The sequence below is a fragment of the Strix aluco genome, chromosome 18, assembly GCF_031877795.1.
Source record: "Strix aluco isolate bStrAlu1 chromosome 18, bStrAlu1.hap1, whole genome shotgun sequence".
Taxonomy (NCBI): domain Eukaryota; kingdom Metazoa; phylum Chordata; class Aves; order Strigiformes; family Strigidae; genus Strix; species Strix aluco.
Genome location: NC_133948.1, coordinates 9,205,018 through 9,229,590, shown reverse-complemented (window position 1 = coordinate 9,229,590; position 24,573 = coordinate 9,205,018). Strand labels below are relative to the sequence as shown.

At 37.3% G+C, this 24,573-nt stretch overlaps 1 protein-coding gene across 13 annotated transcripts in view; it reads right to left on the bottom strand.

Annotated features, from left to right (window-relative positions):
• ARVCF (ARVCF delta catenin family member) overlaps nucleotides 1-24,573 on the bottom strand; it is a 291,235-nt gene that overhangs the window by 170,667 nt on the left and 95,995 nt on the right. For 8 of the 13 annotated variants that reach the window (XM_074844402.1, XM_074844399.1, XM_074844401.1 and 5 more), the window contains 2 exons: nucleotides 12,822-12,887; nucleotides 4,020-4,121 (listed from right to left, as the gene is read on the bottom strand). The exons of 1 other annotated variant lie outside the window; for it this stretch is intronic. The gene's annotated coding sequence lies outside the window, so the exon portion shown is untranslated. The remainder of the gene's footprint in view (nucleotides 1-4,019; nucleotides 4,122-12,821; nucleotides 12,888-24,573) is intronic. 4 more of the 13 variants (XM_074844410.1, XM_074844412.1, XM_074844415.1 and 1 more) reach the window with 2 other exon arrangements.

Genomic DNA, 24,573 nt, shown 5'->3' with positions numbered 1-24,573 from the left:
CCCACCCCAATTTAGCAGACAGTAGCTGAAAATAGTTTTTGTTTTTAAATTATAGGAGCACACTGTAATATGGAAAATATTTTTAAATGCAGAGAGTGCAATTGCAGTTGAAATGTGCTTGATGATTTCAGCATGGTAGCCAATGAAACAGTCCTTCATGCAGCTGTTCGCTAATAATGCAAATGAAAAAGCCAAAATCAAACATCTTACATGGAAAGCACACAGGACTGCTTGTCTCTCAACACAGGAAAAAGAAGAACTCAGAAACCAGCTAGAGGGGATATATCTTCTGCCTTATGTCTTCTCTAGCAGGGTTATGAAGTATTCAGTTTAAAGGCCCATCTCCATCTATGTGGTGCATGCAGCAAAACTCCCCACTGATTCCACAGATCTATAATGTGAACATCATTTAAAATCTTTTCATAAGTGTATAAAATCAGCAACATAACAAGCTTAAATGGTGGCTTCAACAGAACTCTTTCACTAAAGCTAAATGAGTAACCAGTTCGCTACCATTCTACTATACTTAGAGCACCTCTGAGATGAGCACAGAGGCAGAATTTTCTTCAGCTCTTGTAATTCAAGAACAGTTCATATTCTGTGCTGAGAGTTAAGTCCCTAGAAATTGTCCCTTGATGTGCAAATCAGGAGTGATTCTTCCTGCTGCCAGAGATTCTTTGTTTTCCATCTATCAACAAGGATTTCCACGAGTACCGATAGTACCAAACCCTGGTCTCCTGAAGCTTTGCATTTCATCGTTCAGTGCCTTTAGATGATGCACACTCTCGACTGATGTGTTTTCCATGACTCTTACATTTATCAGGTCTCTCTCCTGTGCTGATTCTTTAGCAGGTAATGATAATGTGGTCATATACTATTATGTTCCCAAAAGAGAGATATTAATAGATATTAAGCTGCATGTTTTCAGGCAGTTTGTTGGAAACTCCTAAGCAGGCCTGAGGTCTCTCTTCTTTTGTCATAAGTGCTTGAAATCATCCAACAGGCCCAAAAGACACTGGGGCAGAAGTAACAGACCCAAACCCAATGACATACACCTTGATTTCATGGGAAATAACCTGCCAGTATGTGGTTCATTGTTAACTCCTAGGGAGTTGCTGTTGAATCAGAGTGATATGAAATCACACTGGAAACAGTCTGAGGATTACTAATGTATTAGTTTCATGTTTACATATAACCATGATTTGAGTCTTTCATGTTTTCAGACCAGTAAGCAGAAGTGACTTTTCTCATTTATGCATTGATTTATCTTCTATTGAGATTCTGAAAGAAAACCAAAAACCACTGAAGGGTTTTCCAGATGTCACAAACTAGTCAAATATAGACCAAGCTGTCAGCTTCAGAGACCTTCCACTCCAAACTTTGTTTTGTTAGATTACTGAAAGCCTATAAAACCTTCAGAGAGTACATTGGTTTCTGCAAAAGAGAATCACAACCATCTAGAAGGATAGTGTGACTCACGGGAAGTCTGTATAACGCAGGACAGGACTGCGTGACTCACCTGCTACATCTCAGCATGATTTAGCCCTGGCACAGCTACACATAAACACAGCCAGACTTTCTGAACCTAAGCTGGCTCATGGGCAGCCAACTTGCATGTTTCTGCTTTTGTGCTTCCCTGCTTTGCACAGATGGAGACAGCTCTGTTTGTCGTCTTTCCTCCCAGTAGTGCAGACATGCTCACAGACTCCTTAAAGGGAGTGTGAAAGAAGTGGGACTTCACAGACCCAGGCAGTAGAGTCCTATTTTGGGAAAAACTTACACAGGGGTTGGGGTGGGGGGCATTTCTAACTATATATTCTTAAAGACAGCTACCTGGTTACTAATTATCACTGCCCTTACGGTAGAGTAGAGGAACAGCCTGACTGACACACCGATCCAAATATACCCCAGATGAGGGGATGCTCCTGGCCCAAGAAAAAATGATTGGGCCAGGGATTAATGAATGGAGACAGACTCCCTATAGGTGCTGCAGAGCAGGAACTCAAGTATCCTCAATCACTCCTGGCAGGGGCCCATCTTTCAGGCAATTCACTGTCTGCAGCTAAAACAGCTCTTTCTCACATGTAACAATGATATGACATAGCCATTGTCTTTTGGGGGCCCAAGAGGCTGGACACTTTTAAGGACTAATTTTCAAAACTGAATCAAGTAGGAATGTAGGAAGAAGGTAATAAGATGTAAACTACAGTAACTATATTTAAAAAACCAGGTTCCCTTTAGACTATATAATGCAAGTTTCTGTTCTAAGGAAAAGCATTACCAATAGCGCATGAAAAAATCGAGAAGCACCTCCTCTAATACAGATTCTGAAGGAGTAACAGCTTTAATAATAAAAGTCACAGTTGATGACTGAGCTGGTATATAACTTTCAAGTCACATTCTCAGAATGTGACAAAGATCCCATTCAGAAAATCCTTAATGAGCTATAAGCCCTTGATGCCACACATGAGAGAACCTAGAAAATTTGGGTTCTATAAATGGTACAAATCTCTAGAGAGCTACAGAGATCTCCATGCAGAAAATATAATGTTAACCTCCTTACATCCATAAATATTGTGCTTCTTTTCTCTGTGCAAAGAAAAACACAGGCAGAAAATAAACTGTATAAATTTTCAGATGTACAATTAGTGACCATAAAAATCCTAATTGCTATGCAGAAACAGCAACAGGACCAATAAGTGCCTTTTAAGAACTGTTGGACAAAGACAGACTTCTGCATTTCAAATGTTTTATTAGCAGATAAATACTTGCTTGCTGTTGATTGTACTCACAATTATTTACCCAGGGTTTCAACAATTTACATTATCAGCAGTCTAGACTAGAGGAGAAAAATAAAAGTACTGACTCATGAGTTAGTTACTCAGGCTGCCACTTGCAATTTGCTACAATTTGTAAGTAAATTCAAGTGCATTGAAAAGGGTATAAATAAATGAAAGTATTAGACCTATAGCAGCCAGGTAAAGATTATTCCTTAGGCTGCACTTCTAAACACAGCAAATACTTGCCTACAGAGTGTCAAAGGCTACGCTGACAGCAGCAAATCTCTCTCTTGCCTACGTGACTCTAAATATATTAGTGTTGCAGTAGAGTTAGAGCAAAGTAAGAGAATCTGGTTTTTTTGACTGTTCACATGAAGAACTAATGCATCAAAAGGCCTCCTATAAGTCAATACAGCTAAAGTGTGCAATAAGGATGAAAATCACCCCTGTGCAAAGAGCCGAAAAGGGGGTCCTACACACTACTAATACCCCAGCTCCTGCCCAAGTTTGAAGGCTCTTAGAAACATCGACATGCCCAGGGTTACTTGGCACTCTGCAAAAAAGTGAGTTAACTCTGCATGCTAATTTTGCTAATATAGGATGTAGCTGATAGTTAATAGTTTTTAAAAAGCCCTTGAGATTAAGAGGGGTCAAGTTCTGGGAGATTTAAGCACCTAAATCCTAACAGTCATTGAGAACCTCAAATCCCCTGCACTTTTCAAAGTATTCTGCCTGCCAAAGGCAATCAGATACTTGAGTGAGCTGCGTTTGAGGAGATCACTGTCCACCAGTCAGCTACAGAACATCACAGAGGCTTCTCTCAGTGAAAGTGGCTCTTGGGGCACACAGGAGATTTCTTGGGTCCAACAGTCTGAATACTGAGCATAGTTGTCCCACTATCACTCTCTCCCAGCCCAATCCAAGTCTACTAGGGCCTGCTGACAAAAGATGGTAATATGATGAGCAACAAGAAGCTTGTACATACAGCAAATAAGCAGCTGTAGGAGCAAACATGAAGGCCTGCGAGCATGCATGGAAACATTAGCTATGCGCTTCTACAAGGAAGAAAACCATTAGAATAAAAGCAAAAATGGGGCTTAAATAATCTGTGGAACTGAAGCATAACGCATGCTAATTATATTTTCACCCTGAAGTGCCACAAGAGATAAGTAGCATAAAATGACTGTTCTGCCCCATGCAGTATCGGAAATCATGCAGAGAAAAGCAAGCAATACACACCTAGTGGCTTACTGGGCTCTGAGTATTAGAGCTGCTCTGGCATCACCCACTAAGACTAGAGAAGTACAGACAAAGCAGGAGAGCAGCCTCAAGCAGAACCAGCTGCAAGAGAGAGGAAAGAGAAGACAGTTAGTTAATAAGGTATATTACAGCCTCTTCTGTACAGTCATCTCCCTGGATCTCCTCACTATGTCGTGTAAATTATTTATTATACTGTTTTTCTCCTAACTTGGAGGAAGAAGAAACAATATTCAGAGAAGCCAGTCCTAAGGAAAAAAAACCACCTGGTTTATCTGATTTGTTACCAGTGATGAATACTTGCATGTTCCCATAAGACTTACTGTTAATGACCTAAATCAGGAAAAACTCTGGACTGGAATGAGGATCTTGAATGTTACAAAACTGGATATTGTAGCCAAACATTTTAAACCACAGAAACATAACATGATGCTCTCAGAAATTAATTATTTAGGCACACAATTTTAGGCCCCATGTCTGATGTATGAGCCCCCGAAGATCGTTTCATAGACACCTGTTAGGGTACGTTCATTTCCAAAAGATGCACACTGCACAGTGGCTTACAGCCACTTTGTTGGGTCTACCTGTCTGTAACCTAATCCTATATGAAACCCAAGTGAAAGTAGGTTTTGGGATATTAGGTCATCTGTGTAGCTCTGCAAATCTCCGACTTGTTTTGTCTTAAAACATTTAGCACCAAAACTTCTCTGGGTCAGCGACTGCAAATTTAGTACCTGTTTTTGCTGGAGAATGTACAGAACAGAATCCATTTCGCAAAGGCATGGTTCTGTGAAGCAGTATATCCAGTTTTAAGCTACTACCACATCAAAAATGCTGCAACCACATGGCATGAAATGCAGAGCCAGTACAAACTCACTTTGCTGGTTCAAATGTTTTAGAACATTTTCAGAGCGTAATTTTGCCCCAGCAAATTTTATGCTTGACCAGGTACTGTCTGCCTTCCTGAAGCCAGCATAAACACAATTTCTTGTGTTTCAGCCAAGTTACCAGAAATATGATCCTTTCTTTGCATGGATCCAATCTCAAAGGGCACAGGACCATCACGCCAGAAAACTTGTTTTTCTTAAACTAACAGAAGTAAATTTTATGCTCAAAACTTACTAGATATAACAAAATGGTGCAAAGATATGCCCAAAGATGAAAGTCAGGAGGCAGAATGAGAGAAAGACTAATTCTCAAGTAACTGACCAGAGGGAATAAATTAAGGATAATTCAGTTTCTACAGACAAAAGGCAACACTTTGGAAAATAAAATATTCTTTTTTATATAGAGATGTATTTATATATATGTATATATTACACATAACAAATTCCAAATAAACTGCTTCTCAGACCTTATTGCAAAATCTATCTTAAGCCTGGCTCCTCTCGTTGCTGCTCTGGTTGACTGAGTTCTAATTTGAACCTTACGTGACAATCTCCACCAATGAATAGCAATGAGGAATTCACAAAGAAAGCTATTTCAATATAGTTCTCTCATAGGCACAGACAGACATACTGTGTGTGTGTCAAAAGAAACAAAAAAAAAGCTGGTCAGGGTTTTTTTGTTCCTTTGGACAGAAGCAGTCTGTGAAACAAGGCTTAAACTAGGGAAGGAACAAGAGCAGAGGAAATGCTAACAGGAAAACCCCTTGAGAAGGAACTTTGGATCTTAGGGACACAGCAATGAACATTGCAGCCCACCAGTTCTATTATTGCAGAAAAAATGTCAGTGTGTAATATTTGAGGTTTTACATCAGTAGGAAGTTTCATCCAATCATCCATCAGGAATCATTTTGTAGAAATAAATAAACTCTGCAAATAAATTTGCAGAATATCATACTCTGATCTGGGTTAGGCAACACCAGCAAAAGAATTCAAACACACATACATCTTTGTACGCATAATACAGTTCCAACACTTCACTCACTACAGAACTGGCTCTGGTCAGCAGCACTATAGGATCTCCAATCTTACCATAAGTGTTCCCAGTCCATTTAAAAATTAATACTTTAATTAACCTCTTAGTTAAAAGCACTGAAATCATATTGTATTAACTTACAAAAGACACAGTTCTCAGCAAAAAAGAATACAGAGTTTTCTTATATCTAATACAATCTCTCTTGTGGATTAACCGTGCATGTTTTAATGACACCAGTTGTCTTTCTACAGTTCCCCTTCAGTAACGATTCCTCACTTCAGCAGTTTGCTACTAGGAATTTTTTGGGTTTTTCTTCCAAAATTTCATGCAGTGTTTTCAGGGCATGGTGATACAGTGTGCCTGCATAGCTTTAATTATACTGTAGCTTTATTTCCCTAATAAGATACATTTCAATTGTTATACTGTACTCCCAAATGGAAAGGAAAATAAATTAAGAGCAATACAGAACACCTTTCTAACAACTGCATACATATAGTACCATAAATAATTCAGTAATGCGTTAAACTTCAAATTGAAATATTTTTACAAAAGCAAATTTTAAAGTAAATGTTTTAGTCTGTGATTACTTTTACCCAACATAAAAAAATTTCCATTTCTCCTTGGGATTTATCATTTATAGACCAGAACAGCATAACGGCACCTTTCTGAAGCAGAGCTCTTGCTCTCCAGGACCTAAGAACTTGTCTAAACTGAGTAAGCTGAACTCTTCCATCACAGAGCACTCATTATGCCACACTTCCTTCAAAGATCAGTGTTTGTGTTAATTAAGCATAAAACAGCACAGGAGAAGTGGCATCATGTTACCTCACACCTACTAAGTGTCCACAGTAGGGTTTAATGGGGTATGTGATAGTCCATAAATTCACACTGTGCACTGTAAATTCTCTGTGTAAACAAGCACTCCCCATATATTCTCAAATGAATGTCTAGGCAGAATAGTTTTTTTAAAAATCTTGTAAATATCAAAAGACTGAACAAGGTAGAGATGGTTGAATTCTGACTTCAGTATGTGTCTGCTGAATTCGGATGTAACAGAATCCCTTGCTATTGTTCTATCTCAGTAAGTGTTAACTCTGACAACTCAGCCAAGATCATGAAAATATCAGCATCATTAATACTTTAGTTGGGTAGCATTTGGAAGACAGCACTCCCCCCCGACATCCCGTATAAGAAGCCAAGTCTGAAGTAACCAGTTGAATGATGTGCACAAATCTCATAGAAAAATTCAGAATATTTTTAGAATTTCAGCAATTTGCTTAATATTGCACATTATAATGAACAGGCCTATGTTTACATATCCCCAGAAACTTTTATATTTTCCTTTATATTTTTTCTTTTTCTGTAGAAATAAAATGCAGCTTGGAAGTTAAAAGCTAGAATGAGCAAGATCATACTTTGCTATCTCTTTTAGAATATGAATAGTAAATTTGCTGCTTCTTGAACCTCTGACACCTTTTCTTCTGCCTTGGAACTTTCGAAACATGATTGCTACCAGCTTGATTAGTTCATAGGCTGATCACTTTAACACCCTAGAACACATGTCATTGCATCCTAAAGCTGCTGCATGTCATTGATTTTTCAAAGGTCTCTCCCACTGAAATCAATAAGGAGTTCTACTTAAAAATAATGGATTGCACTTTGTGGTCCCTCTCTGATTCATGTATATTCAGGTTTCCAAGTATTCTCATAGCTGCTCTTAGCAGAAGCTGTATGTACCAAGCTCCACCACTTCCTCTGACCCCAATCTTATTCTCACTGACATCAATACACACTTTAGCTGCTGTGCTTCTACTGTGAGCAGAAACGGACAATCTGTGCAAACTTCTATTGAGTAGAAAATTCCACTATAACCATTTTACTAGAATACTGTCTTCCAAGCAGCTAGGAAAAAGAAAACCTCAAGCAGCTTATGTGACTGCTAGATAGTATCAGGCATTAAATTAACTATCAAGGCATTGTTGTCTGCATAGGGCTGTATGGATGGACTGTGTCTGATGTAATTTTCAACAGAAATACTTCCTTTACTGTAGAGGCTACCTTGCAAGCAGAGCCACCAAAAATCAATATATCTATTCTTAGAACAGGGCTATTTCAATGAGAAAGAGAAAAAGATAAAGATCAAAAGTAGCATAGGTCATAACTTCGCTCCTATTTCTTCCCCTAGTATTTTAAAGCTTGGCTTCATTAATATACAATCCAATTTGGCCAAGAATAAGCCAATCACATCAACAAACTGTTATATACCTTATGCAATTACTTCCACAGAATACTTAAAAGATTTCACTAAACAATATACAAGTATCCTCATTTTCCTTGGCTTCTAGATGTTTTGAGTTTTGGTAAAAGGGCTTCCATTTTAAGAGAAAAGCTACTGACAGGAATGCAGTTTGAAACTGTCTGTATGTGAGGAACTACAGCTGAGAACAGCCATATATTTACAAGCATTAAATCTCCATTTCACAAAACAGGAACAAGAGACTCAGTGGGTAGGCAGCAATTTCCATAGCAAGACCAGTTTTTCATTGGCAAAACGGAGTAACTGAAATATTACAGCAAGGCTGGAAAATCCTGCAGATGGTCATAATAATTCTTTTGTAAAAGATACTATTGTGCTATCTTCTAACAGATAAAATAAATAACAAAATGGCAAACAACAAAGATCAGGTCAGCTATGCAGCTAGGTACACCAACAGCCTGACTCATCTATTCCAAATGCTACAATAACGGTGTCAGTAGACAGTGTATTTAAACTAACTGCCATTAGTTAGAAAATCATCATTTCACTACACAGTTTGAGAGAAGAGGAAAAAAAAATCCAACTGTGACCCCACAGAACAGTGAGTGTTTAAGCTCAGCAACAGATGTGTCAAATGACTTATCCCAACCATGAGGAGTTAATTGGTGCTATAAATAGTACTCTGCAGACAAAAAAAAAAAAAAAATCCACTTAATTCTTGTATCCAAAGCACACAATCTAGCTTTGCTTATCAGTAAAACTATTTTCCTTTAAAGAAGTGGGCTTGGGTGTTTTACATGCAGATTAACACAGAGAGATAATTTGATTTCAGGCTATTGAGAGATTTCCTTCCTTTTATGTTTCAGAAGAAAAGGGCTGCATGCAGCTAAATGAGATCCATAGATTACAGTAGAAGAAAGGCTAATAAAACTGCACAGCTACATTCCTGGGTAATAACAAATGTTTTTTAATTCTAGGGCTCGAATCTCAGGGTTTATGAGGGCATTTCCAATTACGACTTTTAAGATTAATGCAAATAAATGCATCAAAAGGAAACAGATCTTTTAACCCATCTGAATCAAATACTTAATATCTCCCATAGCATTTTATGCCAATAAACAAACCGGCATTGCTAGGAAAAAAAAATTTAAAATCACAGCTCTGAAGTGTTCAGAGCAAGCATCCTCCCTGTGGTTTTCTTACTGCTTTCAGAAGAAAAATCAAAACAGAAAACCCTCTCCTGTTTTTCTAAATGTGTGTCTTGTTTAACTCTCACAGTCATATCTAGTGGGTTGTGTGGCTGCTCTGTTGTTCCACTAGGGAATTGAAAACATTAGTATAAACAGGAGAGAAAAAAATGTCGATAATTCATGTTTAATTCTTGAAGCTACTATATCAAATGAATTTTATTAGCTGCTTACCAACCAATCCTACTGCATTACTCTCCCATATTTCAACCTCTCTCATTACAAACAACCAGATTTCAACCTTAAATTGCTTTAAGCCAGGAACAGTATCAATGAAGAGGAGATTAAAGCAATACAAAAAGAGGGAAGAAACAGAATGAGGCCCAATAGCTCTAATTCTCTCCAGTAACATCTGTCTCATTCTAAATCAAGTATTTTTTTCACCAAGCTAAATCTGGAAGCCTGGGGCACTAAGTGAACCTACTCTGTTAGACCAAAACTGAAGCTCTGCTTTCTGCAATTGTATGTGCAGATTCAAAGATGGCAGTGACACACCCTTCACTGTTTCAGCATCTGTAAATTTAAAATGCAATCCAAGTTCATTTTACCCTTGTAAGTTTAGGATGGAATCCAAGTTTGTGCTGACTAACACCACAGCTTTTTAGTGTTACAAAGCAAGCATGTATTTGAGAACTAATAAATAATATCTGAGCAAAATAAAAGTATGTAGCTCATCTGATGTCTTGAATAATCATCCAGTTCATGCATAAACATATAAAGGCAGGAAAAACAGATACATTTTAATGACAGTCTCAGAGAGACTCATCATTCTGTATGATGGATTTTGGCACGTAACACCTCAACAGAACAGTCTTTGTTACGCAGCACAAAAATGTCCTGCTCCAGAGCGTTGCTGCCTGCTTGAGGGGCTGAAACAGTATCACAAGAACTGCCAACTTCTCTTTTTTCAGGTGCAAGACACTGCTGAATCTTCAAAGCAGAAGTCTTTATCACTCAGAAGCATTTTCTATCCTATTAGCCAAGCATACTGGCTTCTTTGGGGTTAAACTGACAGTCAAAATAGTCTTCAGAGAATAATGTTCAGGACATGTCTTATTCATATCACTGGGTAAATCAAGATGCCACAGTAACCCCATTGATTAGTCCAGACTCAAGCGTTCTTCACTCATTTAGATCTTGCATGAAACAGAAATGTAGTGCTGTACTTAGTCTGCAAAGTGTTACATTCATACATTTATCAAAAATTATTTTTATTACATCACTGCAAGTAGCAATTTTCACAACTAAGATTCATATCTTTATTATAAGAGCTTTCTATTCATTGGCCTGTAGCTCTATCAAAATTTAAACATTTGGGCTGAAGTTTTCCCTGGTAGATATTTCCTTCAGGCTGATTTTCTCTTTTAGGAAAACTTCAGTTAGAATAATTTGACTGTTTCTCATATCAGTTAGGGAAATTTTTGTGCAACTTTCTTCCATTAGTGGCTCCAAAGACACGGTCAAGCAGCTTGCTATCAGTCAGCCACCCTACAGCTGCCAGCACAGTACAGGGATGCGGTGTCTCCTTTCTGCTCTGTATGAAGGTGGCAGAGGCCACCACAGCCTTGGAACTGGCAACATACCAACACCCATACTGAACCCCCAGGGGTTCCCCCTTTTCCCTACCCCTCTTCTCCTGCTTATGAAACCTATTCTGAATTCGACCTCATCATAAGCCTCCATTTCAACTGGACAACGACCACATTTAAAGTACATCTTCTGTGCTGAGGTTGACTCTGATCTGAACATCAGTAAGAATTGTGGAAAGTATTGGATTTAGGGGGTCACTATCAATTGTCTTTTGGACGGATCATTTTCTTCCACATGGCTATAGTTAGACACTGACCTCACCCCTTCCAAGGCTATCCTACTTCTGTATCTTTGACTAAATCTTAATACTTTTTGTAGCTTATATCACCCATCAATATTTCTTCTTTCCAGGAATGCACTTATCACTAGTGTCTAATTACAGTTATTTGGAAGCAGAAATATTTCTTCCAGATCACTGAAGATCTGCTCCAAGAACCAACTTTCCATTCAAACGTCCCTTTTTAATAACCATTCTGCTGTTAACTGCGCTGAGTGGGAAAAATAATAATTTTGCTTTAACTGTCTACCCACTTCAAATATTTAAAATAAATTCCCTCTATTATATCAAAATGAAAATCCTGCACTGTATAAATAGGAAAGTATTCCAGGTATAATAAACACTTTTAAATCATTTCATTAAGACTATATAAGTAACAGAGGTAAGTATTCAGACAGTAAATACAATGTAAACTCTGTTGAGAATCCTTCCTACAAACAGCTTTCAAATTTTAAATGGGCTATATACACTTTCAGTTTTGACATATAAGGGACAATGTTTAATCTAAAAATAATCAAATGAAAATTGAAAGAACTCACAAAAATCAGTAACATGATACTTGTTATTCAGAGGATTATTTTTGAAGAATGCTTGGCTAAAACTATAATCCACCTACACTGAGAAAAATAAAGCAGTACACAGAAGAGAGTAATATTTCACCAAAAAACCCAACAGAGTACTTTAATATTTAATCCCATTATTCACCACCAAGCCCCCTGATTTAGAACAGACACACCAAAGTATTGAGGTGAATTCACAGCAGCTGAAAATGTTTGTGGTCATCCTCTAAGCAACCAGAGAACTGGCCTTTTGATCTCAAGAAAGGCCAAGACATAGTTGGCAGGGAGGGATTGGAGAGAGGAAGATATCTTAAAAGTATGACCCTTACTGCAGAAAGAGGTGGGATGCAAGGCATAACCATAGCCTTTAATCTAGCTTGTTCAGGTACAGCAAAACCTTAGGAAAGCACAAGCACAAACTGAGAACAGGATAGGAAGCGAATGCTTAGAGTCCACCTGCTGTAAATGTGGCCGTAGGAAGAAGTCACACAGTAAGAGACATTCCCTGCTCTGTCAGGGGTAGAATGAAACTAAATGACGATTTCCATGGTAGAAGAAGAAGGAAGACATGGATTGGAGATGGTGTGAAGCCACAAAAGAGAAAATTGTCATCCCTGTTTTCCTCAGCTAGCACTTGAATTTTACCCTTGCCAGTGCCTCAGCTCCCAACACAATACAGAATTACAGAGGTTCTTGTCCTAGTTTCACAGTTCTAAGATTTATCATGGGTATTTCCTTCTTTCTGCTCCTCAACCATTCTACCACTATTTTAAAACAAATTTTAGTGGGCCTTCAATAACATGCAAATGAATGATTTCTGAGAGGTGTAAAGATAATTTAAAAAAATAAGAGGACAATGATTTAAGAACATACATAATGACAAAGCAGCAAAATACTCAAGAGACTTGGTGAGCAACTACAGAAACACAATACCTTTTATAGTGTTCCCTTCTTGTAGTAGCTTTAAGATAGAAATTCTCCCTTGGTTTGATGATAACTCTGTCAGAGAAACAAAGAAACATAACAAAAAAGACATTTTTATTCCATCCAGGGCAAGTAGGAAGAGGGGATCATTTTAAAATAATTGATAACATTTACATAATACAGCGGAAATCTATTGGTTGTATCTCCCCTTGGTTTCCCTTCCCTTCCTGAGTCATGCTGGTGTACAAAAAAAGTGTTGCTTCCAACATCTATTCCACCATCATCTGAAACCCCAAGAAAATCCCATAGGACTGGAGTATAGAAAGTAAACTCCAAAAGAAGAGCTTGTTTGGCTAACTAGCTATTCCAATCCTCTTCACTTCTGTCCCAGTGCCAGCCATATGTGCATATATCAAACGTTTCCAAACTTAGAATTTAATCCAATATATAATTTCGCGTTGATTCACAGATTTAAAAGCCAAAAATGTTTCCTTCATGACCATACACCACAGCATTTTCAGTCATCCAGGTCTAAATACCATCCAGTGCCTCTAAAAATGTCAGCTGTGGCTACATAAATACACCTCATCCCATTTGACATTTTTTCTTCTAGCAGCAGGAAATAAGAGAAATTAGGGCAGGAAGACATTCACCTTTGAAATTCACCATAAAGAGCTCAACATTTTTCAACATCTCATTTTTTGTTTGAGCTTCCATTAGTATTCCCATTACAGCATTTTTTATCCTAGAAATTTCTCATACAGATTACAAATAGGATCCTATGTCTCCGATGCCCAGTCTCCTCCTCTCTTTCTGAGACCAAGAACATTTCAAGTAGACAATTCCTGCAGATCATCCTTGCCACTACCCTTCCACTTCCAGCTTGCAACATGCTTTCATCATTAGACTCTTCCCCTCTGCTCCTCCTTTGGCTGGAAGGTACAGTAAGGCCAAATAAATATATCAGTGGTCAGTAAGGAAAAACACTTCAACCCTGCAGACTCACTGTAACCAAACAGGTGCTAAAACAAAATTATACATCTCTGGTGTAAAATGAGGGCTTCTTTAAAGCCTAATTTCTTCTAGTTTTTGTCTCATAACAAGAATATGACTACCTCCTCTAAGTAGGCTAATTTTATGTATTTTATTAAAATATTCTCCATTTTTAAGCCAAAAATAATACATAATTTATGTTTGTCACCTGGACCGGGCAAAAGCTACTGAAAAAACACTTTGCTTGATTTTTCCTTCCTTCTTTTCCACCTATATTTTTTCTTTTAGTTGATTCTGAGTCAAGAAGACAAGCAGCCTAAGGCATTTCTCTTGACTTGGGACATCCTGGGTAAGACCCAGATCCACTATAGCCTTCAGGTATGGCTGTGGGCTATTTCACCTTCTTATCATATAATGTGGGAAGAAACTGCATTTTCCTACTTCACAAGGTCTCATTAAAATATATATATAAAATATCATGAGGTATTAGGTACTTCAGAAAATAAACACCCACACTATTACCCGTGGTGTTCTAGTGATAATCACGTTTGTATAGTCTGAAATTTAATGTTGATTATCAAGAAAAAACTACTTGTCTTTTCAATACAAATCTAATAGTTTCATTTTATTCTTTAAGCAGAATTTTTTGTTAAAACATTCAATACCTTGTGCAACCAGAAATTTTAGCAGTAAGGTAAGATAAGAATAGATGATCAAAGTAAGTCTGGAGGAGGCTGCGTTGCCAATACAACACACCCACACTGTGGATAAAACAGAGATGGGTCAGCAGAAATTGTGACAGTAATTCAAAACCACATGGGCTACCTCCTCTTGCAAGACTGGCACTATTCTACCTAGTCCTGAAGGTGACAGTCCCTAATGTGCTCTCTGGGTTATGGCAAACAACTGGATCAGCTAACGCTGACAGACCATGCTGTTCTCATCATATTCACATGGGTGCAGTCTAACTGACCAAGTGTTGGTTTATATTGTCTGATGCCAGCTGAGAGCTTCAGCCCAAAATCCTGGGAAGCCTGGAGCTTGCTGAGGCTCACAGCTAGATTGCAAAGTCCCTTTTTCAGCCCTTGGTTGCTGTGCAGTTGATAATATGACCTGTACTGCAGGGTAGTGGGACAGGGGAAAAAACCCACCAGCCTGGACCACATGACATTTAATAAAACACCTGTACTTCATTATAAAAATGCTGCTTCATTCCAGTGATATACTTTTATTGCTGATTTTAATCAAGTCTCTTACGGCTCTCAGATGAGAAAGGTGGAGAAAAACCTGTAATGCCTTTTCAAATTGCTTGTTATCTCTGACTTGTAACTAATTACCCCAGCCACACTGTTAAGAGATTCTGAGCAGTTTTATGTTTGCTCGCCAAAAAATGACTAAAAAAATTAAATTAGACAATTAGTCTCTAGCTATAATAACTAATTAAGATAAATATTTTCAGAATAAGGAACTTAACAGAACATCAAGACACTGACATTGCAAAATGCATGGGAAAGTAAAACATCTATCAGCAATTTCTTGCCATTCAGCAAGTTCCACAATTGCATCTCAACCACCATTTCGTTCTTTTCCTACTCCAATGAACATAATTAGTTATTAAAACTTTTTCTAACATGGTGAGAATGTGAGTAGCTTATTGGACTACAGGAAAGCTTAGGGACAAATTTTGATGCTGCAACATCGCAACTGTATGCGGCACTGAGATCAGTATTTTTACACAAACAGCATAATGGAATGTAATATAGTTATCTGTCCTACCATTTTTTTTTTCTAATGTCTTATTTTGCATCATCCACTAGGCCTAGACTGTCCTGGTAATACACTCATCATACTTCATCACACTTTCTTGGTCCCTTATTCAAAAAGCTTCTAAACATGCACTCAGTTCTTGAAAATTATTACTGTGCAGTCAGTTGTGTGAGAAGCAGTCTTCGGACAGGTAAAGCATGGGTAAACCCACTGAATTCAGTGGACTTGTTTGGCCTTTGCTTCACACTGCGCTAGCCTGCTTATTAGTGACGTGGAGACAGCGTTACACAAAACCGCTGATGAAATGCATTCTGTGGCACTGCATGGATTCCTCGCCTGTGCACAGAAATAGGTGCAATTAAAACTGCCAAGTGTGAGGCAAGTAGTAAAGTCCAAAATAAGTGATAGAGACAACAAAATGGTGTGGATAGACAAGCAGACTACTTTTTAATTCAGCTGCAATACTACTATAAGCATGGACTGTAAAATCTTGCCAAAACCATGAATGAAAAGCCTTTATCTTTGGCTCCTTCTGTCACTCAAATGAGCTTCTCTCTGGCATTTGTGGCACTAAAATAACTAGTAAAGAATTTGGATGATGTAATTTATTTGGTAACAGAAAAACTACCTGCAGACTCACAGCTACAGCCCTCACCGCAGACCTACAACCCAAAATCAGCCTTAAGGAACTTTTGTTTCTCTCCCTTACAGCAGTGTATTGCAGACAGCACTTCAGTTAACAGAGTTACACCAATGGAAGAGAGACCAGTAGGAAAGAGCTCATGTGGTTCCAAGTTAAATTTGTCGGTCCTTGTTTTGTCTGTATTGGCTGCAAGAAGCTCACACCCTCCAACAGTATGTTTTCCTCAGCAGCATCGTTGTTACAGATAAATCACCAGAAGTACAGGCAGAGCTGAATAGTATTCTTTGAGCTGTATTTTGCATCTGCTGTGATTTACTTACTCTTAACAAAGAGACAAGGAGATGAGGAAAAGGAATTTCTTTTCCCTAAGCTCCTTCTTCCTTCACCTTATATCCTTATTTGCTAAACTGCTATTTTATTTCACAAAAGACTGTAGGATATTCTGACTAACAACATAGTTCTGCTTTTACATAAGATATCAGATGGCAAACATGAGGTATCTACATTAATCAATTCAGTATGTGGGTATATACTCTGTCACAACTTGCATCAAAACATATGAAACAGTCATGGGAAGTGAGGTCTCTCCACTTAGAGATGTGATACAAACACAGCTACCACTCAACACACTTAACACCAACACTGTACACTCATTAATAAGTCTTTCCATCAAAAGAGGCGAACTACAAGCTGTTTGATATTCTAATATTTACACTTAATTATCTTTAGAAATTTATTTAAAGCAGCATTATTTTTGTGTTACTTATGAGCTTTGAGTTCCCTTATAAACTCCTACTCATTCTTAATTATAATGTAAATCAGCATGTTAACATCAAGCAAGCAGCCATTAACTAAACCAGCTGATACAAGCGTGGACAAAGTTCGGACAGAAGCAGTGGCAAAATGCCCAGAAAGTTACAAAGCCCTCTGAACAGCTCAGTCAACATGGATAGATACACAGACCTTTCAAAATAGATGCTCTGGGTAATAGCAGTTATTGCCAATAAATTTTATATAAATATTACAAAAGCAGTAAAGAGCCCATGCATCAGCACACAGACATATCATAGATAAAAACTGTGGCTTTTTAAAATGTCAGGACTGAAAATGTACAACAGCCTATAAAATGTTGCTCAAGTCCTTTCATGTTAACAGTGATGTAAATCATTTATTAAGGAAATGATGGCTGAACTAATTTTGGCAAACTAGATGCACCTATTTCCTCGACTACATTAGTGTGTTGATAAAGACATGGCATATTAAAAGAAAATTTATGAAATACAGAACTACAAAAGCCAGTGTATAGTCATTCCCTTCAGTGTGCTATGATACAAGCAAGTAAAATTAAAGCTAATCCTTTCTACCGAAGGAAATGTCACAGACTTTTGTGTATTTGGTAAATTAATATTTATAAGAAGCCCAGATAGTTTAGTGGTTTTAATACAGGACTAGGATTTTCTCCTAAACATCAAACAGAAAAGTTGCATTAAAACTGCAGTTTCTTGATGGCCACAAACCTAAATGACAGTATTTCCAAGATTTGTTTTCCATCATGTCATACAGATTTGCGAAATCCACCAAGTAGCCATGAATTATGCATTCATAACTCTTTAAAGTTAATGCATTATAGTCTTCCAATTAACAAATAATAATAATTATTTAAATTATTAATAATCTTCCTATACCTGCTGACAGCTCCTAGTACTACTTTGCTAGTATTTCTCATTACAAACACAGACATCTAGGAATGGAAAAACAAGGAGGTATACACAGAATCCAATACCACACGGGTGCACATATATATTACATTTATATGTAATAAGTGAGACTTGGCCAACAACAGTGTTTCAAGAATTTACGCAGCAATAAAATTGTAGCTGAACATCTTTTATAAAAAATGTAAAATTTTACAGCCTAACATGCATAAGAATTCATCACACCCAATTAAATTAAAACACAGCACTTGATCACCTTTTATGCAAATTTTGAAAAGGAATTTTGTTACATTATATGCTAATATGGAGTTTTATTTAATTTAGATGATGAATTACCTAATTTTGTTTTCCAGTATACTAAAGACATCCCAGTCGAACACAATAGCTTTTCATGGGGTAACCAAAGTCACCTTATATGTATTATAGAAACAGGATAAATTTGTTCATTTTAAATGGGAGGCAAAGGTGACCTTCCAAAAATTTATAATGAAATTTAATCTTGAAAAGAATAAAAAAATAATTAAATCCTGGGTTTAGTGATAATACAACATTAGTGTCAGTACAGTTCACAACTGCAGGTAGCTTTGGTTGCAGCTGGTTATATTCTCCAGGGGAGAAATTCCTCTCACGAGGCAAACCAGGCCCAGTTCTGTAGTCGCTTCCATGACTCTTCAGCCTGGATAGAAATTGTACATTTAGGCCTGTAGCTGCTGCTTTAAAACCCAAAGACAACAGCACTGAAGTTTACTGACTGAGCACCAAGAGTGTCTTCATATGCTCTTGTTTCTTGTTCCTTGAAGTTGTGTGTGTGTGAGTATATGATTAACCAAAAATGAAATCTTTGTCATCATCTTCATTTCATAGATCTGAAGGGCCGCTGCAGGATTCAGTGGTTTTAGCTGAATTACTGCTAGGTTCATAGGCCTCAGCTCAACTCCTGCTAGGCAAGAATGTGAGATACTGGCTCACAATATGCTTCTAGTGCAAGTAGGGCCTTCCAGGGTGTCAAGCAAACCCCAGCGATAACGGACAACACGAGAAGAACGGCGGGTGCTGGTGATGGAGTTATGTCAGAGATAAAGCTTTAGGTTCATGATTGTAAATAAAATTCCAGTTTATTTTTTTAATCTAGGTTGAATCACCTACCTGAATCACCCCCCATATACAAATTTCAGTAAGTAACAACTCCCAAAACAACATTTTTATTTTACAAGGACTGGCAGTGAAAAATCATTCCTCTTTCAAATATATTTGCTGAAGAATGTTGCATTTAATACAGATTTTGACACAAAGAGTCAATCAGTAAGATTAATTTACCATTATATAAGATCTGAGTATAGGTTTCATTTCTTTTCTTACAGTTTACAATTTTTTTTCCAAATGTTACATTATATACTAATTTGTTCAACTCCAAGTGTAAGCTTAACATTAAACCAATGAATTTGTGTAAGAATTATTTCAGATTTGAAAAATGTGCTTTGCAGGAGAGCTGTTTTCTAAGTAAAACAGCAGTTTCTAGTTACTAGTACTAGTAATTGTATTCTTGTTAATTAATAACTATATTATACAGTGAATTTACATGATGAAATATAATTTTAATGTTTCCAAGTGATATAAATACCATTAAAGTTGTTTTAAAAATACTCAGTGCAGCCATCCCCAACCATAAAAATCATGAAAAGCTAAATGATCTTTGCTTATTGAAGACTTTTAACTTCAGTGTTATGCAGCTTCCTAACCAATCAAGAAGTCCAATTAACAGTCTGGAGGGTGAGAAGTGGCTTCCAAGATTGGTTTCCTAATTCAAGGTTATTGTCCCTGCACAGGGGACCAGCAGGCTCCAGCCTAAACAGAGTAGAAGGACAGAAGACACCAAAAGAGACCAGGAGAGAAAATAAGAAAAGAGGAATCTCCAAAGTAAGGGAGAGAAGAGGAAAGAAGCAAATTGTTTAATTTGTGGGTGAATAGCCAACTTCAACACTGAGTGCAAGACACAAAATACAGCAGACGCCAGCTGTGAATTTGTATTTGAATTTCTTGAGGCAACCTATTCAATTCACTGTCATATTTAATTGAAGTAGTAGACAAAAAGAACTGATAAACTAAGCTCTCCCATTTGGTCCCTATTTGAAAATGTTTTGATGAAGAGGAGAAAGCTCTTGCCTAAAAAAAAAAAAAAAAGGAAGTTTAATACATGTGTGTCACGGCTACTCTATCGGGTTTTAAACTCATTAGTCAGACTATAAAGTTAAGAGTGTCTTTAAATAACTCCTTCAGCATGGACTTCCTAAAGCAAGCTGGAATTTCTAGAAGTAAACTCTAAAAGATAATCTTTGTTGACAATTTTAACTCAAAAAAGAAAACTGCAATTTACAATTAATATCTTACTGTACTCATACATCACAGATTAGCTGTTATAAAGCAGCACAATGCTGTAACAGTTTCATTATGATTACAATAACCAGAAGCACTCAGCAGTCAACACTGTCGGATGTTTCTGTGTTGTTCTGACATCAGTCTAGCATGTTAATTATGCTGTGCTGACTGCCAGTGGCTAACATCTACTGGCTTGGCATTAAGCTGGCAAGGTCTCAACTCTGAACAAAAGGCAGCTACCAGATATTTTGTCAAGCTAGGAAATTTCTTACCAAAAATATGTACTTGAAGAATGTCCAGCTCTTTCTGAGCACATTCTCTGTGCCCAAATGGAAGAAAAACAACCTGAAAGAAAGCTTAAAAACTAACAATATTTTGTGAATAAAATTATACAGTAGCCTAGCTTAAGAACTGTATTTCTCCATAAATCTGCATTTGTACTGAACAGTCTTACTAGTCGGTGCCAACAACTAGAATACTTAAAGCAGTCATTGTTACAATGGTACCTAACCCCTGTTAATTGGCATAAGACCTTCTGCCATAGATAGATTACCATTACATGTTAACAAAGTTAAAAGAAAGAAATTTAAAATACAGGTAGGATTGGAAAAATCACCCAAAGAATGACAGTTTGCTGAAGATCAGAGCCATGAGTGAGAAGCCAATCTCCCGATTTCAAAACTAACCCTTAACACATAAGTGATGCCTTCCTCTCGTGCCTAGGAAAGACAGACAATTGAGTGAGGCTCAGTCACATCTCCAACTCTTAATTATTTACATGAAGAAGGATTTTTTTTTTTAAACAAGAAAACTAGCTTGAAACAAGTGGAAGTCCCATAGCAAACCTGCAGAATCCACAGCACTCTTGTGGACATCTTCCAGAAAACTGATCAAGTGGATGCATGTGTATGCAGCTAAACCTAACAAGCGTTCCCAGACTAACAAACTACATACAAACGGTTAGGAAAACAAAAGGTACAAGTAGTCAGATTATTTCAGATGTGCTGGCATTTTAATAATTTTATGTTATGTTCCACAGAAGCATTGATTTTACTAATGAGGTTTTGGCTAGTAGAATCACAAGGATGTAAAATCTGTACCTGGGTGACAGTGAAGAAGTGTAGCACATCTGTTTGACTTACACAACATTATGTATATTCTATTTAATTGTGTAACAATGTTTCCATTTGTCTTTCTTGAAAAATAATTTAGTAAGTTCTATTTATTAATGATGACCTGAAGGGAGACGTTCACATGAAGAGAAAAAGTAGGATCTCTACTCAGTCATGCACACAGAAGTGTTACATTAGCACAGATTAAAATCACTAATATAAATTGCTTTGATAAAGCAAAGTGAAAATTAAAGGTGAAGTACTGTAGCAATTTAAAATGAAAAACAATTGCCAGGGAAAGATATAAATAGCAACCAAACTCATTGCTCTATGAATGCAAAAAGGATGACTAGGAAGAATATCTAAGGATAGAAGAAATCAATCATTTGTAGTTATAGATCAGAGCTCAGTAACATTTCCCGGCAAACTGGGAATTCGCACACAAAGCAGAGAAGGAAGCAGCTTACTGAAGAAGGAAATACAAACAGTATTTGAATTTCAAGTCCCAGAACTCTTACAAGCTGTACGCTTCATTTTAACACATTCAGGCTACCGGGCAGTCATATTACTTAGGCTATTTAAAGATACACCAACTTATTCAAATACTTGGCTACAGTTTTTTCAATTCCCAGGACAAACAAGAGCAGCTAAAATGTGCAGTATTAGCTTCCAGAAGTATGTGTTTCCACATTCACAAAAAGGTTATGTAAGTACGTACAATCTTACGTTAATTGAAGCATGGTAAATACATAGATTTATTAACATAGCTTGTTTCCTAGTGCTTTCCGTTCATAAATTTAAGGATCATAGAACTGTAATAGTCTGTTGGGTTTAACCTGGTCTTTAAACACTAAAAAAGAGTTCAGCCTCTTCTTTTAAAAGGATTAAAATGTGAAAGCAGTAGGAATTTGGTTATCCAGACACTTCTGAAGCAAAATTATTCGCTTTGCCATAGTTTCCTTTTTTATGGTGACTGCTCTCATCTCTTTTTCATAGCTTTCACTGTAGCTCTTCTGATACAGAAAATTTATTACAATACTACTGTAAAGAAATTGAAACAATTTCTTAGACCCACATGGTTTTATATTTATGTTTAAAGCCAATGAAGGGAGATTAATTTAAATCATATTCCTATAACTCTGACATCTTGCTAATTTGAAGCAAATTCTTGTTGCTTTTTCTATAAATATTGGGGGGGGATGTGCTAGAGAAAACCTAAATAAGAAAGAGTGTTAGGATTCTGAGAGAGTACAACAAGCCAGGTTGGTTTTTTAAAAAAAAAAAAAAAGTTTTATTTCAATAGTTGCCTGTTTTTTAAAACCTGCAGACTCAAATCACTAGAAATTTAGCACTTAGCATTTAAATAAACTGGTTAATCTAGTTCAGTGATAGCTTGACCTCAGAGTCCCAAATACTTCATTTTGTTACTAGTGGAGACACAAACAAGAGACCAAAGACGTCTTTGAAAGGCCAAATTAACCAACCAAACACAGCAGTGGTAGTATTGAAGAATCCATCACATGCTAGAAAGCCTAGCAATGAAACATGCTGCCACCAGATAAATTTGTGAGTGGGAAGAACACAGAAACACTGGCAAGGAAAGGCGCTCAAGAGACCCACATTTCCACTGTAAACAGAAGCAGTAGTGCCAAGTGTGAACTGGCAATGGAAGCATGTGCCAAAGTGCATTTGGAACTAAAACCCGAGAACTGTCAGTATGCCTGTCAGTAGTGCCCGAATCGTCGTATTTATCCTTCTCAGTGGATGTGTTCCATGTGGCTGCTGTGATAGCTTGCCTAGATAAATATTAGAAGGCATGAAGTAGCAGTAGACTAATTAATATTAAATAATATTTTTGATACCTGATATAATGACTGCAGAGAACTTTCTCTGTGGCTAGGCACAGGAAAAACAAGCAGAAAAAAAACCACACTCAAGCAGGAGAACGAGGAAAATAAGGTTAACGGTGAAGAAAGCACACATGCAGTCTGTCCTACAGAGCTACCACTTGGTCAGAAAAGGGAATAGGTAATTAATAGAAGAGAAAGAAACAGGTAAACAATTCACATATATTTCCACCGTGCTATAGTTCCTGCTATTCATGTTGCTAGGAGGATTAATAAACATTTCTGGTAAGATTAGTAAGCGTGGAACTGCATTGCTTTTAAAATTTATCTATTTATCAGTATACATTTCATGTACCTGTTGAATAATTTTTTCAGTACCACTTAACCTTTCTCCTTTTGCTCCCAAAACAAAGAGAAATGAAACAAGAACAAAAGAGGTCAGAGAAACTAATAGTGGCATAGCATTTGAAAGTGTGGATACACTATGCTGCACTCTTGATCTCTCTGGTCTCAGATGTAATTGAGATATTGTGCCTTACAGAACCTTTTTGTCGAAGCACATTGCTCATTACAGTTCAAGTTCACAGGAATGGAGCAGGCAGAATGGAGCATAAGACAACTCGGGAAACCACAAAGCAGTAAAAAAGCTGGCAGATCTAATTTTAGTTCTGCCAGCCTGGACAGTGTCCTCTTAACAAGCACCGTGTGATAAAACTGAACAGGCCTAACTGTCAAAAATACAGAAGCAATAACTCTACCACACAAGTCTTATTTGCGTCTTAAATATTTATAATCTTCAGATTTAAGAGACAGAATATGGCTGCACATCTGTTCTTTTAATCTGAATGCATGCCTTTTAATGTAAGCAGCTACGCAACTGCAAATAGTACAGTCACGACACTTCTGTGGGACTTTGCAAGCCAGCTTCCAGTCTGACTCTATCATTAGAAGGCTGTGGCAGACCATGAATGTTCGGATGCCTGATTTCTCCTCTCTCATTATGTTATTCCTCCTGAATGATTCAGTGATGTCTCTGGTTTCTGTGGCATTGAAAATGAAGCAAACGATTGATGAGGCCAAAAATACTGGTCTCAAAAAACCTCAGCTTGACTAGTTATTCTCTAGAAAAAGAAAATGTATTTCATACATGTACCTTGGAAACCAGCAAGATATTTTGTTTTCCAGTCACAACAGTGTCAGAGGCTGTAGGTGCTTCTCAGATCTCAAAACATACAGAAATGAAACGGATCCTATCAGTATGGTATCAGATACAATGACACCTTATCAGCCTTGCAAAATTGCACAATA